Source organism: Cetorhinus maximus, chromosome 21, assembly GCF_964194155.1.
Source record: "Cetorhinus maximus chromosome 21, sCetMax3.hap1.1, whole genome shotgun sequence".
Classification (NCBI taxonomy): domain Eukaryota; kingdom Metazoa; phylum Chordata; class Chondrichthyes; order Lamniformes; family Cetorhinidae; genus Cetorhinus; species Cetorhinus maximus.
In genome coordinates this window covers 75,756,640-75,774,510 of record NC_135899.1, presented here as the reverse complement: position 1 = coordinate 75,774,510, position 17,871 = coordinate 75,756,640, and the positions used below count along the sequence as shown (strand labels likewise).

At 44.5% G+C, this 17,871-nt stretch overlaps 1 protein-coding gene across 3 annotated transcripts in view; it reads left to right on the top strand.

The window, feature by feature from the left end:
• The first annotated feature begins 9,926 nt into the window (after positions 1–9,926).
• The window catches only part of fam110d (family with sequence similarity 110 member D), a 51,393-nt gene continuing 43,448 nt past the window's right edge, over positions 9,927–17,871 (top strand). The window contains exon 1 of one of the 3 annotated variants that reach the window (XM_078567172.1): positions 9,927–10,123. The gene's annotated coding sequence lies outside the window, so the exon portion shown is untranslated. The other 2 variants (XM_078567174.1, XM_078567175.1) reach the window with 2 other exon arrangements.

Sequence of the window (17,871 nt, the reverse complement as noted above, 5' to 3'; positions counted from 1 at the left end):
TTCAAGAGAGAGCATTGTGGGACAGATTTGTATTTGGTTTAAAAAGTGAATGCATTCTCAGTAAGTTACTGCCATTGGCAAAGTTAACTTTTGACATAACTTGCCAAACGGCATTGTCCATGGACATGGCGGAATATGACCTGAGAGAAGTCAGAGTTAACAACCATCAGTCATCTGCTGAAGTAAATAAGCTGCAGTTGAGGAAACAGAAAGCTCTAAGGACAGCAATTAGTAGTAGCAGAGGTATTAAAGGGTCCTGTTACCAATGCTTAGGCCAACACTGGGCACAGAATTGTCCATTTGTGAGAGCAGAGTGCTACAGCTGTAAGAAGAAGAATTATCTTGCCAAGAGAATGTAAACGGAGAAAAAGCTGGCTGGAGGAAATGGCACTCACTGCAGCACCAGGTCACTGAGGGGTCAGTTGAGACCCTACAATTCGAAGCACAAGGACGTCTGCAGGGCATCTTAGTTCAAGTAGCATTGAATGGAGATCCAGTAAACATAGAGGTTGATATCCGTGAATCATTTAGCATGATTCCTGAATTGTGAAAAATTGAGGCAGCATTGGCTGGAGAAATCACGCATAGAATTAGAAAGTTATGGAGGAGAGAAAATCCCCATAATGGGAAGTGTGTCGTTTCGAGTCACATGCAAGGAGCAATGTGCAAAGCTGCACATAATTGTGGTGGAGGATGAAAATCCAGCCTTGTTAGGAAGAAACTGATTAGCAGCACTTTAGTTTAATTGGAATGAGCTTCCTTGTGCCAAAGAGAAATTCTGAAAGTCTATGGGTGGAATTGTCCCAGATTTGCACTAAGTGCGGTAGTGGGCGGGAAAAGGAACGTTTTACCTGCCGGCCGCAATGATGGCTTTTCACACCGTATTGTCCCAATCCCGCCTCATTAATCATGATTTACCGGGAAACATGTCGTTTCGCTGGCAGGTGGCCTCCAATTCGCCATGCCGTCATCTTGCTGCTTCCTCACGCCAGGTGCCAGATTTAAAGTGCAGCCGCGTGCACACCTCTCAACGCTTCCAGTCCAGGACTGCTGCACAGAGGGCATGGCCCCCAAAGGGAAGAAGACTGCAGCCCCCACAATTCACTGACGCATCCCTGGGATGCCTTCTGGACACTGTTGGAGCCCGCCGCGATGTCCTCTACCCCCGCTCTGGCTACAGGAGGCCCAGCAGTGTCACCACTCCGGCTTGGGAGGCGGTGGCAGTGGAGGTCAGTGCCAATGCTGCACAGAAGAGGTTGGCCAATGCGGATAGAGGATGAATGATCTCATCCATGCCGCCAGGGTAAGGCAACCATCTCATCTCTCTAAACTCACACACTCACAAGCTTTCTGTTTTTGTACACCAGTGTTTTGTCCTGCAAAGGTATCACACATCCTGCTGCTGCTTTCAAGCTAGAAAGCCTCTGATTGGCCCTCCCGCTTCAAAAGCCCACCATTGTCTTTAATTGGATGGCAGGTCCGTCTTCTAGCCATTAATTGGCCCCTCTGGGGCAAATCACATTAGTGACTGTTTCCTAGAGCTAGAGTATTGCGTGCAGTTCTGGAATCTGCATTATAGGAAGGATGTGATTGCACTAGAGAGAGTGCAGAGGAGATTTACCAGGATGTTGCCTGGTCTGGAGAGTTTTAGTTATGAGGAGAGATTGGATAGACTGGGGTTATTTTCCCTGGAGCAGAGGAGATTGACGGGGGACATGACTGAGGTGTATAAAATTATGAGGGGCATAGATAGGGTAGACAGGAAGGAACTTTTCCCCTTGGTGGAGGGATCAATAACAGGGGGCATAGATTTAAGGTAAGGGGCAGGAAGTTTAGAGGGGAGGTGAGGAAGAATTTTTTCAGCTAGAGGGTGGTGGGAATCTGGAACTCACTGCCTGAAAGGGTGGTAGAGGCAGAAACCCTCAAAGCATTTAAGAAGTATTTGGGTGTACACTTGCGATGCCATGGCATTCAAGGCTATGGGCCTATGCTGGGAAATAGGATTAGAATAGTTAGGTACTTATTTGACTGGCACAGACTTGATGGGTCGAAGGGCCTTTATCTGTGCTGTAGACCTCTTTGACTCTATGACTATGACTCTATTCCCACACAGTGCAGGCTTCTGACCCCCATTTGAACCTGATGCCACAGTTCAGAAGTGCAAGGTGAAAATCCAGCCCCAAGCCTCTGGGGTAGGCCCTGGAGCCATGATTTTCTGACTGAAATAAGAATGTTCCCCACTGAGCCACAACTGACACGAAGACATTAAACCAAGGTGCCACCCCTCTGTTCCAATGAAGCTTCAACATCTGTCTCATCAGAAGGACAGCAGTTTGGACAATGTGACATTCTCTTGGCACATCATTAGTTTGCCAGCCTAGGTCAAGCACTTTAATCCTGGTGTGTAGTTGAATCCACACTTCCTGGCTAGACTCAGGCGTCACACCCATTGAGCAAAGCTGAAAGATAAAATTATTTTGAGATTGGTAGAAATGTGACCTGTTAAAGTTTTGGTGTGTCTGCAAGTGAACAAATACACTGACAGAAACCTTTGGATTCTCAACTGTATGTTGCAGATGTCTAAACAATGGAAGCAAAGTGTGGCTTTTTCAAATTTGCCTGTCAAAATTAGAGTTAGGAACTGCCCCAGTGCTCACTGTGAGATTTATGGCAATCCCTTTCACATTTCCACACATAACAGGAAGCAGGAATTCTACAGCTGTGTAACATATTCAGGTTTCAGGCATTATCCTGAGGGTCATGGATATCCTCTGGCAAATCCATTATAGTGACTGCTGAGCTGTAACCAGAGTCAGGTACAATCCCATTCATGCTGGTTTATACATCTCTGTAATCTGCCCATGTTAATGCTGTTCATCTAGACTACAGCTTCAATTATGTGTAAAAAGCCTGGTGATAAAAAGAGGGAAAAAAATGAAGAATGCTGGAAATGAGAAAGAACAAATGTTGGAAACGTGCAGCTGGTCTCTCAGCATCTGTAAAGGTGAAAGCAGATGTCAATGTCCAAGGTTCACATCTTTCATCAGATTGAAAACATAAGACACGAGTTTTCTTTATTCTACTCCACAGAATTGAGCCCATAATCTAAGCTGACATTGCCAGTGCACCGCTGAGGGAGTGCTGCACTGTCGGAGACACCATCTTTCAGACGGGATATTAAACCAAAGCCTCATCTGCCCTCTCAGGTGGATATAAAAAATCATATTTATTATCTTGAAGATAACAAGGGGAGTTTTCCCCAGTGTCCTGGGGCCATTGTTTATTTCCTCACACACATCTGTTTGGTATCATCTGGCTGTTTGTGGGAACTTGATGTGTGCAAAGTCACCTCCATGTTTCCTACACTATAGCAGTGACTATACCTCAAAAGTATTTCACTGGTTGTAGGATGTCTGGAGGTCAAGAAAGGCACTATAGAAATGTAATTTTTTGGTGTACCTATTGGAGTTTAGAAAAAATGAGAGGTAACCTTATTGAAACATATAAGATGCTGAGGGGGCTGGGCAGGGTAAATGCTGAGAGGATGTTTCCTCTCATGGGGGAAATCTAAAACAAGGGGACACAGTTTAAAAATAAGGAATGCTCCATTTAAGAGGGAGATGAGGAGGAATTTCTTCTCTCAGAGGGTCGTTAGCCTTTGGAATTCTCTTCCACAGAGAACAGTGGAGGCTGGGTCATTGTATATATTCAATGCTGGGTTAGACAAATTTTTGATTGACAAGGGAGTCAAGGGTTATGGGGGGCAGGCAGGAAAGTGGGGTTAAGGCCGCAATAGGATTAGCAAAGATCTTACTGAATGGTGGCAGCTCAATGGGCTAAATGGCCTACCCCTGCTCCTATTTCTTATGATCTTATGGTGGTTAAATCTCTAGTGTGAGACTTAAATGCACAAAATTCTGACCCAAAGGCAAGAGGACTACACACTGAACCATAATGACACCTAAGAGCCAAAGAGAAAATTAATTAGATTTTTAAAGAAGAATTATTGTCATTATTGAAAAATTTATGGTGGAGATGTAAATGCATATTTGCAAAATGGACCAAACTGATGCAGCCTAAGGATCAGGACCAACTTCTATTAATAAATGACCTGTCCCACTCATTGAAAACAGGTCAGTTCCTCTCAGAAAATGGCCATATATAACCCTTATCCTCGAGTCAGGTCATAAATCTTTCCTATCTGTTGACCCTCAACTGTCTACCCCATCAATATGACACAGACCCCCTTGACACAGGAAATGTCTTGAGGCTTGCACTGAAGTACAGATCGTATCAATCAGCTTAGTCTTAGGTCTCTGCAAGGTCTGGATCCTGTTATAGGTGAAGAGGTCTATCAACAGATGGGCCGCAATAGGAGAAGTGGAAAGGTCACTTGCAGAAACAACCAATAATTCTTTCGAGATCTACAGCAGCAGAACTCCATTAGATAAAATTCAGATTACTTTTAGTGTTTTTTTTACAAGAACACAATGATTTTTGTAAGTGGCTTCAAATTTATAACAGGATATGCAGGTTTTTAAAAAAGTTTTGTTTTCCAATTCCCCTATTAAATTTTGTTCCTAGCAAGTTAATGGTGGGGAATGGAATATTTTCCATTTCAGGCAGTCAGTGCCTGTATCAAGACAGTCGCTCTGTCAGTGTACCTTAGCACCAACCATAATCAGTGAGACATTTTTCCATGTCCCATATACCACCTTTCTCATTGAGATTAATAGGATGACATTGAACAAGGAGGTAGTTCTGTATTGTGTGTGGACACACTTAACTAGGAACCAGGACAAAAATACTCAAAACTTGTCCAATTAGCAATCGCTGAGCAGAATTTATACTCTGGGCTTCATTCAGACCCAGTTCCCAGGTATGAATGATTAATGCCCCAGCCCTCGCCATCCCCTTGAGAATATGCACCTTTAAAGAGTGATGCAGCGATGTTTGATTTAGGATTGGGCCTCACAAGTGGAGAGAGACAAATCATTCACACTATTGGCTATGACATATATTATTCAGAGCACTTGTGACAGGGTCTTTGACCAGAAGGGAAGCGATTCTGGTGAACAATTTTATGGCTGGAATCTTAGTTTATTATTTTGTCTTCCCCAGTGCTCCTTATAGTCTCCTAGTTGGTCCTCACTGACATATATTTGCTGCCACTCTGTTACAAGTTAATGTTCCGCACACAAACAGTTTGGTGCGAATGATCGATCATTAAATGCAGAGGCAGTTGCAGTCGGATTGGAACTGATTATTCTCCTGGTGCACAGTAAGGTATTTCCAACAAGCCTCACATAATATTGGCTCCACCAGGTCAATTTCCAAAATGAACACAGGATGCTGAGGACAAGGAGGCCACTTAAATAAGAAGTGATAAAGGGTAATTGATCTGCATGTACCTATGGTGGTTTTAAGCTTGAACAATGTAAATATTAAGATCTGGTTCACGCACATCACGCTCCTGCCCTCAAATCAGAATTGCCAAATGTAAAAGCTGCTGAAGTCTGCTACTTTGTATTTGAAGAGCAGAACAACAGACCTCACCTTTTGGATAGATGGAAAAGATCTCACAGCACCATTCGAGGAAGAGCAGGGGAGTTTTCCCACCGTGTCCCAGCAAATACTTGTCCCTCAACCTCCAGGAATATGTATGTGGAGACCATGTGAGGACAGAGTTAGAATTAATCCTGAAGTCCACTACCTCAAATAGTCTGTCAATACTCTTTGCTCAGCCTCACACCTGGGAAAAGCGCTGGAGGATGTTAACTCCCATGGTACCCCCATTTCCAGGAGGCAAAGTATATAAATGGTCTAGAGGAGAAAGGTTCAATATTGCTACTGCCCCATCTACAGCTCAGGCTTTATCAAATCTTTTCAGAGAAATTTTTAAACCACACAACATGATGATGAAGGAACATTGTTGTGTGACCTCACCATCACTCTATCCTCACACAGACTACCCCCTCCGCCTTCACTTCATAATGCCTCCACACCTGGCCTCTTGCAAATCCCCAATTTTAATCGTTTACTATTGGCGGCCGTGCCTTCAGCTGTCAAGGCCCTAAGCTCTGGAATTCCCTTGCTCACCCTCTCTCTCAGTTTTGAAGTCACTCATTAAAACTACCTTTTTCACCAACCTTTTGGTCACCTGTACTAATTATGTGGCTTGGTGTCAATTTTTTGATAATGATCCTGTGAAACATCTTGGGATGTTTTTTACTGTGTTAAAGGCACCATGATGTCAGTTGCTTGACGCCAACACACAGACCTGAAAGGACCAGTTTCTCACTCTTTGATCAAAGCCTGGCTCAAAATTAACTTTGCACCATCACAACTAACGTCCACATTATATCGGGTGACCACGAGTTGTGAGATCGGACCAGCTGAACGGTAGCATTGTGTTCGAAGGTTAAAGTACGGATTCCCAGGGAGTCCGTCAAATGGTTTAACGTGAAATCGACAGTTCCAAGCTGAAATGTGAGCTCAATCCTCCAGTGATGAGCAACAATTTTCAGGCTTATTAACTGTGTAATGCGGAGCAGATGGGAAAGTAATGGTGAGCTGGTAGACGTGAAGAGAGAGAAAATGAAAGAAAGAGAGAGAGAAAACAGAAAAGCACATATTAACACAAAAATAAATTCAGGCCCCAATGGATGGCATGTTATAAAAGGTCTTTTCCCCCGCCTCAGTTTTGCATGAAATGAGTTTAGTAGCTTTTGCTATCTTATTCTGTTGTTGTCTGCTCACCTTTTATTTATAAATATAAAATTAATTCCAGTTGCAACATCCTTTAGCAATCTGTCTAACCTTTCTCTCGATTAAAGTTTCATGTATATCCATCATCTTGCAGAGGTCACACTGCAAAGTGTTGAAAGAATAATAAGAATTTAAAAAAGATAATGATAGCACATCATTTCCTGATGGTTTGATTATGACCCTGGTAATAGCCTTTCCATCAGGTCTGGAGCCTGGGATCTGCCATACTAGAGCAATTTACATCAGTAATTAGCCTCAGATTGATCTGAGTGAGTGCCCAGTTTGATGATGTCCTCAAAGGTTGCATGTGAATGGTAGCCTTAAAGGGAGGGGCCAAATTAGCAGCTAAACATTGCAATGATGCTACAAAGCCCAGACTACCCATGAGCAATGCCATGGGAGACATACAAATGGGGGAAGGCCACCGTCGAAGGCTGTTCAGTCATACCACACCGAGGGGCTGGAAACTGGGTAAAACACCCTCAGGCTGTATGTGTGACAGGTAATGGATCTTGTAAGTAACATGCACTACTGGGAGAAACTGATTTGGTTTGCATCTTATGTAATGTCAACCTTGTACAGTCATGTAGTATACTTCTATAAATTGTATAAATAAAGCGTTTTTAGAAAAAAAACCAGATTTAGTTCTCATTGTACTGCCAATGTCTGTCCCTCGGGTAATCCCATGGCATTCTTTTGAAGAAGAGCAGGGCATTCTCCCCACTGTCCATGCCAATATTTATCTCTCAACCAACATCACTAAAACAAATTATCTAGTCATTATCATAGTGCTGTTTGTAGGAACTTGCTGTGCACAGATTGGCTACTGCAATTTCCACATTGCAACAGTCACGACACTTTGAAAAGTATTTCATTGGCTGCAAAAAGTGTTTGGGGACACACTGAGGTTGTGAAAGGTGCTAAATAAATGCAAGTCTTACTGCCTTCTTTCTTAATTATTTACTTGATTTTATTTTGCTAACCATGTCTCAGGTCATGTCTCGCACTGTGCAGTTGGTGTGAAAGTCTATGGTCGGGATTTTCTGGTCCTGTCGTGGGTGGGACCCGCCATGGGCGAGGCAGTGCCCCAGCCAGAAGTCCATTGGCTTGCGGCAGGACCGGAAGATCCCAGTGGCGGGCGGGTGTGGAAAATCCCGCCGTATGTCAGTTTGCCTCCGGATTGTCCCTGAGGTGGAGAAAAAGCACAGTGCAAGCACATTGGCCTGTGGAGGGCAGACTGAACAGCTGGGGTCTTAAATACAAAATGCCGGCACAGGGTTCCTTGCAGCAGACTGGCTGCACTGATCGCAGAGTCTGAACTCCAGTTGCCACTCACTTTACCTCATAGAATCATACAGCAAGGAAGGAGGCCATTCAACCCACTGTGCCTGTGACAGCTCTTTGAAAGAGCCATCCAATTCACCCCACTCCCTGTTCTCTCCCCGTAGCCCTGCAAATGTTTCCTTTTCAAGAATTTACCCAATTCCCTATCGAAAGTTGCTGTTGAATCTGCTTCCAACACCCGTTCAAGCAGTGGATTCCAGATCACAACAACAATGATAACAACTTACATTTATTTAGAACCTTCAACGTTGTAAAACATCCTGAGGCGGACGCGTTTAGCAAAGTTTGACACCCAGCCACATAAGGAGGTTTTAGACCAGAAGCATGGTCAGAAAGGTAGTTTTAAGGAGCATCTTAAAGGAGAAAAGAGAGGTGGATACAGTTGGAGAGGTTTTGGGATGGAATTCCAGAGATTAGAGCACAGCAGTCGAAAGCAAAGCCGCCAGTAGTGAAGTGATGAAAATCCAGGGTGCACAAGAGGCCATACTCGGAGGAGCACAGAGATCACAAAGGGTTGTGTTGAACAATTTTTCCTCACCTACTCAATGGTTCTTTTGCCAATTTACCTTGAATCTGTATCCTCTGGTCACCACGCCTCCTGCCTGTGGAAGCAGTTTCTCACTATTTAGTGTATCAAAACCCATTCATGATTTAGGCCTCTATCAAAATCATCCTTAAATCTTCTCTGCTTTAAGGAGATTAATCCCAACTTTCTAATGTCTCCATGTAACTGAATCCCTGGTACCATTCTCATTATTCTCCTCTTCATGCAATTCCACCATCTCAATATCAATTCTGTAGTGTGGCACCCAGAATTAGACACAATACTCCAACTGAGGTCTAACCAGTGATTGAGTAGATGGTGAGGTGATATAGCTGTGTCACTCACATCTCACAGCATTTGACAGTACTGAAAACATCACATCATTTAAATGAGAATTTATGCTCACTACCCAAATCTCAATTTACAATAGCCAGCATATAATATTTCTCCATCTGCAGAAGTTCACAAGTGTCTTACCAAGTTTAGCCAACAGGAGGAGTGCAACACACACTTCTGATGAGAAGGCAGGAGTTGAGTAGCTTCTCCTAACATTGTATGTACGTTAGAACATTGCTTCTTAAAAAAAAGCAATTGCGTTTATGTTGTGCCATTCATGACCTCGGAACGTCCCAAAGCACTGTACCGCCAACAAAGTACTTTTTTGAAGCTTAATTACTGTTGCAAAGTAGGAAACAGAGCAGCCAGTTTGCGCACAGCAAGCTCCCACAAACAGCAATGTGGTAATGACGAGATAATCTGTTTTAATGATATGGGGGATAAATATTAGCCAGGACACTGAAGAGAACTATGTTTGTGGAGGTTTAATTACGTGACCTCCCACCTCCACACTCCCGCCATTGGTCACTCGACATGCCAATCCTCGCAGAGTGCCGCCTTCCCATGGTCAATTAAAAATCAAACAATCTACGTTACCCCCCGTTTGAATGATTCTCCCATGTCCCAAATTTTTCGAGCTAATAGACAGGGGAGAATTAAAATAAACAATTTGTTTAACACACCTATGATTTTTCTCCTTGGCTTTTGCTTGCAACAAATTCCTGGATATTATTTTTTAATTGCTGGAGACTCTAAGGCAAGCTTGGAGGGTTGGCAACACTAACAGTGTGAGGAAGTATCCACTGGTCACAGAGCTGGGTAAGTTTCAAGCCATTCTTTGCCTGTGGCATCAGATTCCTTAGCCACCCCTCTGAAGAATTAATAAGTGGAGCATTCCTGTTTGGGGGGTGGGGGGCAGGAGTGGTAGGCGGGGAAGGAAGGGTGAAGCTGGTGGTTCAGTCCTAATTCTGCAATGACAGAGCCAACAGTTAGTTCATAGCAGTGCTTGCCTCTGGAGTGTATCCTGCAGGAGTGCCATTAACACAATGTTGACCAGAGAGAGGGCACCGAGAGGACGCTTTCTACTGGAAATTCCCAACGATGGTCACAGTCACAGCCTGCTTTGTGGCGGTCAGTGCATCTTTTCATTACAAATTACCAATAATTTGACCATAATGTGAAGCTTGAGTGTGAGACTGCCTGCATTTAATTACAAGTGTGTTGACTTAACCAGCTCACTCTGTGTAAACTCTGTTTTTCAGGTGACTGTTCTTTTATGATGTTTTGCATGTTGTATAGCTGTTATGTTAAAGTGCTTGACCATATGTCTGGGTTTACCCACAATAAATGAATCCGGTTCCTGTGGGAAGCTACTGTTTACCTTTATGCTGCTGCTGCTCCACAGGTTTCTTCGGCATTAAGATAAGGGTAACAGCAAAAGTTCAACAAATATTTAATTGTAGTTAGACAGGATCTTGTTTGTTAATCTTACAAAGGAAAATTCTTCACTTTAGAATGTGTTCCCTCCTGATTATTCCAGCTGGATGAGAAAGGAAGACTTGCATTAATAAAGCAGGATGTTCCAAAGTGCCAAAAAGCTAGGAAGTATTTTTTGAAGTTGCAAATTAAGAAACACAGCAGTCAATTTACACACAGCATGCTTTCACAAACAGCAGTTTGATAATAACCAGAGATCTGTTGAGCGGTTGATTGAGGCATAAATATTGGTCAGGGGGTAATTAGGGCTGAATTTCCTTGCTTTTTGATGTAGCGCCACAGAGTTTTTCACGTCCATCTGAGAGGGGCGACGAGGCCTTTGCTTAATGTCTTATCCAAGAGATGACATCTCTGATAGTGCAGCACGCCCTTGGCACTGCACTGGGAATGTCAGCCTGAATTATGTGCTCAAGTTTCTGGAGAGGGACTGGGAGCAAACGCCTTATGTTTCAGAAGCAAGAGAGCTTGCTATCCACCACCTGCTTTTTGTCTCTTCACTCATGAAGGAGCCCGTCACCAACAGGGGTTCACAGCAACCATCTGGTGCCTCATATAACTGACTGTTCATCACATGTGGGCCTAGACCGTGAGCATTGCCTGGCTATTTGACTGCGTGGTGCATCGCAACTGATGCCCACACTTTCCAGCAGTGCTCAGTAGACAGTGGTCAGGAGCAGGAACCAGGTCTCATTGTATTTATTTGACCCCTCTCTAACCTACTTGGTGCTGAACCCAGTTTAACTTTTCTACCAGATACTGTACTGATATCTCAGCATGCTTGGGAGGAACAGGTGACATTGGAACTATGGCTCCCAAAGCCCTGCTCCACTTGGGGTTTTCCCTGTCTCATACCTTGGTCTGTGGTAGCCTAATCATAGCAATCAATTGCTTTGATTAGTCAACGATTCCATTAACGTGTTTATCAGGCGACTATCAGACAGTAGAAGGTGAGCTAGATGGACCTGGGTCTTTTGATTCAAGCCATTCTTATGTTCTTGTATCAGATAACTCCTTGCAGACAGAGGTTTCAGCAGGAACATCCAACTCTGTTCAGTTTTATATAGTCTGGAGACTTTTGGTTAGAGACTCCAATTTGTGGGAAAAGGGGTAACCACAAATGGAGATGGGGTTAAAAATGTTTAAACTAACTTTAAGCTTTTTATTCTTGGTTTCAGGCCTTCCTCTCTCAGTAACACACATCCTAATAGCACTGTTTCCTTCCTAACAGCACTGTGGGTGTATCTATACCACATTGAGTGCAGTGGTTCAAGAAGGCGGCTCACCACCGCCTTCTCAAGAACAATTGGGGATGGGCAATAAATGCTGACCTAGCCAGTGATGCCCACATCCCATCAATAAATAAATAGTTTAAAAACTGGTAATTTAACCTTACAACACTCTGGGGTCTCTGCTCTTCCAATTCTTGGCCTTTTGTGCATCCTTGATTTTATTCACTTTGCCACTGGGGGCTGTGCCTTCAGCTGCCTAGACCCTAAGCTCTGGAATTCCCCCCTTAAACCTCTTCCCCCTCTCTCTCCTTTCAGACACCCCTTAAAACCTAACCCTTTGACCAAGCTTTGGCCCGTACATCAGTTTGTGTCTTGGTGTCAAGTTTTGTCTGTTAAACGCTCCTGTGAAACACCCTGGGACATGCGCTGGAGGCCTGAACGGGAGGAGTGCGGAGAGCTTGGTGGGCCATAGAGCAGGAGGAGATTCCAGAGGTAGGTAGGGGACAAGGGATTGGAAGGATTTGCAAACTAGGATGAGAATTTTAAAATCGAGGCTGTGCAGGTCAGTGGCTTGCTGTATGTTGGGATGAGAATCTGGATTTACCCAGTTCACGCATTCAGTATATTGTTTGCAGCCATGCATGTAAAGCTTGGCGATGCACTGTTTCTCGAAATAGTCACAATTATGACTTAAAGTGTCAAGCTGCAAACCTTCCCACGGGAAAGAGGGAGGACGTGAGAAGGTGCACACAGGTCAGAAATGTTTAAAGCTCACTACCAGCGATGGCTGCCCACTCCCTCTCCTACCCCGCAACAACGACCCCTATCTGTATGGGGTTGTCTGTGCAGTGGCACGAGTGCTTGCTGTTGGTGGCGATTTGCCTTTCAAAGAGCCTTGGAGACCTGTGGCGAGTGGGGGGGAGGCGGGGTGGGGGGGGGGTGGTAGGTGTTAGCCACTCAGAGGACTGCCTTAAATGACAGAGCCTGAGTGAGATTTCAACACTTCTTCAGCAGCACCTCCCAAACTCCCAAATAAGCCACCTCCACCACTGGTAGGAAAAGGGCAGCAAGAGCATGGGATCAGCACCACCTCCAAGTTCCCTCTAAATCACACACTATCCTGATTTTGAACTATAACATGTTCCTTCATCATCATCGGGTGAAAACCCTCAAACCGAACAGCACTGTGGGTGTACCTACACCACGCTGGCTGCAGCGATTCAAGAATGTGGCTCACCGATACCTCCTCAAGGGAAACTAGGGATGGGCAACAAATGCCCATTTTGCCAGTGATGCTCACATCTGAGAATGAATAAAAAAAAGTATAAGTAGTGTGCAGTAAGCTACTTAATTTGCTCCTTTTTTCCCTGGCTCTGTATTTCTGAAAAGCTGATAATCTCTAACATCTTAGGGATGGCCAATAAATGCTAGCCTAGCCAGCGATGCCTGTATCCAGTGAATAAATAAATTTAAAAAGAATTGGTAATTAACCCTACAATACTCTGAGATCTCTGCTCTTCCAATTCTGGCCTTTTGCGCATCTCTGATTTTATTCACTTTGCCATTGGTGGCTGTGCCTTCAGCTCTGGAATTCTCTCCCTAAACTTCACCCCCTCGTTCTCCTTTTAGACACTCTTTAAAACCTAACCTTTTGACCAAGATTTGGTCCTAACATCTGTTTATGCGGCTGAGCTGAAATGTTAACCCTTGTTTCACCATCTACGTCTGTTACCTGGCAAGTCAGTGCAGAAATAGGAGGATAAGGCAGATGAATGCATGACTGGAAAGATGGTGCAGGAGGGAGGGCTTTAGAATCCTGGGACACTGGGACTGACTCTGGGGAAGATGGCACCTGTACAAGCCGGACAGGTTGCACATGAACACAGCCAGGATTGAGTTCCTTGTGGGGTGTTTTGCTAGTGCTGTTGGGGGGGTTTTAAACTAACTCAGCAGGGGTGTGGGAACCAGGGACAGAATATTGCCATCGGCATGCGGGGGCGGGCCCGACATACCGGCACGTAAAATGACGCGCGATGATGTCGGGCATGCGTCTTTTCGATATTTCGTTTGGCGGGCGCGCGCCAGAGGCGGCTGCGCAGCCGCTGAACTGTCAACGGCCTATTAAGGCCATTAAACAAGTAATTAAAGTTGTTAACAACGCCGCCCGTCCAACCTTAAGGTTGGTGGGCATGTCAAGAGCCCAAGCGGCCTTCACGTTTTTCAGGAAACCTCATCCACGGGCGGGATGAGGTTTCCTGAAGGTTTTATAAAATAATTAAATAAATTTTCCACACTTCACAAACATGTCCCAGCTCATGTGACACATGAGGGGACATGTTTAAATAATTTTTTACTTTATTTATTAACAAGTTTTATTATCTACTTAATCTCCCTGAGGCAGCTCCGTGCCTCAGGGAGATTGCTGCGCTCTTTCACGCACATGCGCAAGAGAGTGTAGGCCCTGACTCTCCCTCCTCCCCCCGCCTGCACAGGTAGCGTTGAGTGCTACCGGCCGCGTATTGAGCTGGTGGCGTGCAGCTGATCGCGGGCGGCGATTGGCTCCGTGCCCGCCCAGCCCGCCCGCCATAGGAAAAACTGTCCCCAAGGAGAGAGTATTAGAGAGGAATATCAGGGTGCACAAAATACTGGGAGAGACAGATAGCATTAGTATAGAGAATCATAAGGTAATAGGCGGAGCTGGAGTAAGGGAGAAAGGCATGAAGTCTAAATCAGGGTTACTGTACATGTATGTGAATGCACAGAGTATAGTAACTAAGATCGGGGAGTTACAGGCGCAGATTGTCATGTGGAAATATGATGTTGTGGCGATAACAGAGACCTGGCTCAAGGAAGGGCAGAACTGGGTGTTAAATATTCCTGGGTACAAGGTGTTCAGAAAAGATAGGAAAGGATGAAAACGAGGAGGGGATGGCAGTATTGGTTAAGGGGAGCATTACAGTGCTGGGGAAAGAGGATGTCTTAGAGGGTTCAAGGACAGAATCAATTTGACTAGAGCTAAGGAACAAAAAGGGTGCAATTACGTTGTCTATAGAATCCAACTAATGGGATGGATGTAGAGGGACAAATCTGCAGGGAAATAACAGAGAGATGCAATCATTATAGAATAGTTATAAAGGGGGACTTTAATTACCTGAATGTAGACTGAGACAGTGGTAGTGTAAAGGGTGGAGAGGGGCAAGAGTTCCTAGGTTGTGTTCAGGAGAATTTTTTACAGCAGTATGTGTCCAGTCCAACAAGAAAGGATGCACCATTGGTAAATAAAAACAGAAAATGCTGGAAATACTCAGCATGTCTGACAGCTTTTGTGGAGAGAGAAACAGAGTTAACATTTCGAGTTTGTATAACTCTTCTTCAGAGCTAAAGAGAAGTAGAAATGTGATGGAATTTATACTCTTTAAGGGGTGGGTGAAGCAGGGAAAGCAAGACAGAAGGTCGGTGACAGGTAGAGGCTAAGGAGAGATTAACAAAGATGTCATGGACTCAAGACAAAAGGAGTGTTAATGGTAGTGGCAAAGACTAATGAATATGCTGATAGTGGCATAAAGGTAAGAGCAGAATGTGTTAATACCAGCACAAGGGTCAGCGCTCTGTGGAAGAACAACATAGAAACAATTGACAGATGGCCCTATGGGGTTGGGGGAGGTGGGGAGATGGTGGTTGGGAAAAAGCATAAAAAATATATATAAATGAGTAAATGAAAAATAAAAATAAAGAAAGAAAAAGGACTTAAAAAGGGGTGAGGATGGAGGAGAGAGTTCATGATCTGAAGTTGTTGAACTCAATGTTGCGTCCGGAAGGCTGTAAAGTACCTAGTCAGAAGATGAGGTGCTATTCATCCAGTTTGTGTTGAGTTTCACTGGAACAATGCAGCAGGCCAAGGACAGACATGTGGGCATGAGAGCAGGGTGGAGTGTTGAAATGGCAAGCGACAGGGAGGTCTGGGTTATGCTTGCGGACAGACCGAAGGTGTTCTGCAAAGCGGTCACCCAGTCTGCGTTTGGTCTCCCCAGTGTAGAGGAGACTGCGTTGGCAGCAGCGAATACAGTAGACCAAATTGAAGGAGGTGCTGCAAGTAAAGCGCTGCTTCACCTGAAATGAGTGTTTGGGGCCTTGGACAGTGGGGAGGGAGGAGGTGAAGGGGCAGGTGTTGCACCTTCTGCGATTGCATTGGAAGGTGCCATGGGAAGGGGATGAGGAGCATGGGGTGATGCAGGTGATGCGAGTGGACCAGGGTGTCATGGAGGAAATGGTCCCTACAGAATGCTGACAATGGGGGCTGAGGGGAAGATGTGTTTAGTGGTGGCATCATGCTGGAGTTGGTGGAAATGGTTGCACTGTTGGACCTGGTTCTTGGAAATGAGGTGGGACAAGTGAATCAAGTATCAGTGGGGGAGCATTTAGGAGACAGTGATCATTGTGTCGTAAGGTTTAGGATGATGGTAGAAAAGGACAATGTGCAATCCAGAGTAAGAATAATTAATTGGTGGAGAGCCGACTTCAATGGGACAAGAACAGAATTGGGCTGGATAAACTGGAACCAATGGTTGGAGAGAAAAACTGCAGCTGAACAATGGGTTACCTTCAAAGAAGAAATGGTTTGGGCACAGTCAATGTGTATTCCCTCAAAAGGGAAAGGAAGGGCAAACAAATCCAGAGGGACCTGGATGAAAAATGAGATACAAATTATGAAGAAAAAGCGTGCTTATGACAGTTGTCAGGTAGAAAATACAATTGAGAACCATGCGGAATACAGAAGGTTCAGAGGGGAGGTGAAAAAGCAAATGAGAGAAGCAAAGAGGGATCATGAGAAAAGACTGGCAGTCAACATAAAGGGGAATCTTGAAGTCTTCTATCAGCACATGAATAGTAAGAGGATGGTAAAAGGAGGAGTAGGGCCCATTAGGGACCAAAAGGGGGATTTACACATGGAGGCAGAGGGCATGGTAGAGGTGTTAAATGAATGCCTGCATCTGTCTTTACCAAGGAAGCAGATGTTACCAAGGCCACGGTGGTAGTGGAGGAAACACTGTCACTAGAAGTGTTCAAAATTGATAAGGAGGAAGTGTTGGATAAACTGTCAGTACTTAAGGTTGACAAGGCACTGGGACCGGATGAAATGCATCCAAGGATATTGAAGGAAGTAAAAGTGGAAATTGCAGGGGCACCAACCATAATCTTTCAATCTACCCTAGACCCAGGGGAGGTGCCAGTGCACTGGAGAATTGCAAACATTGCGCCCTTGTTCAAAAAAGATTGTAAGCTTAAGCCTAACAATTACAGACCTGTCAGTTTAACTTCAGTGGTGGGGAAGCTTCTAGAGATAATTATTCGGGATAGAATTGGTAGTCGCGTGGAAAAATATGGTTTGATTAGGAAGAGACAGCATGTATTTTTAAAGGTAAATCATGTTTAACTAACTTGCTGGAGGTTTTTGTGGAGGTAACAAGAGAGGATTAATGAGGGTAATGCTGTTGATGTGGTGTACATGGACTTTCAAAAGGCATTCAATACAGTGCCACACAACAGGCTTGTGAGAAAAGTTGTAGCTCATGGAATAAAAGGGACAGTAGTAAAGTGGATACAAAATTGGCTGAGTAATAGGTGACAGAGGGTAATGGTCAATGGATTTTTTTGGGCTGGAAGAAGGTTTGTAGTGGAGTTCCCCAGGGGCCGATATTGGGACCCTTGCCCTTCCTCGTATACATTAATGGTCTAGATTTTGGTGTGCAGGGTACAATTTCAAAGTTTGCAGATGATACAAAGCTTGGAAGCATTGTAAACTGAGGGGAGGACAGTGTAGAACTTCAAAAGGACATAGACAAGTTGGTGGAGTGGGCAGATAGGTGGCAGATGAAGTTCAATGCAGAGAAGTGTGAGGTGATTCATTTTGGTAGGAAGAACATGGAGAGACAATATAAAATACGGGGTACAATTATTAAGGGGGTGCAAGAGCAGAGGGACCTGGATGTATTTGTGCATTGATAATTGAAGGTGGCAGGACAGGTGGAGAGAACAGTTAATAAAGCATACATTATCCTGGGCTTTATTAATGGGGGCATAGAGTACAAGAGCAGGGAGGTCATGCTGAGCTTATATAAGACACAAGACATTAGTTAGATGTTATGGCACAGC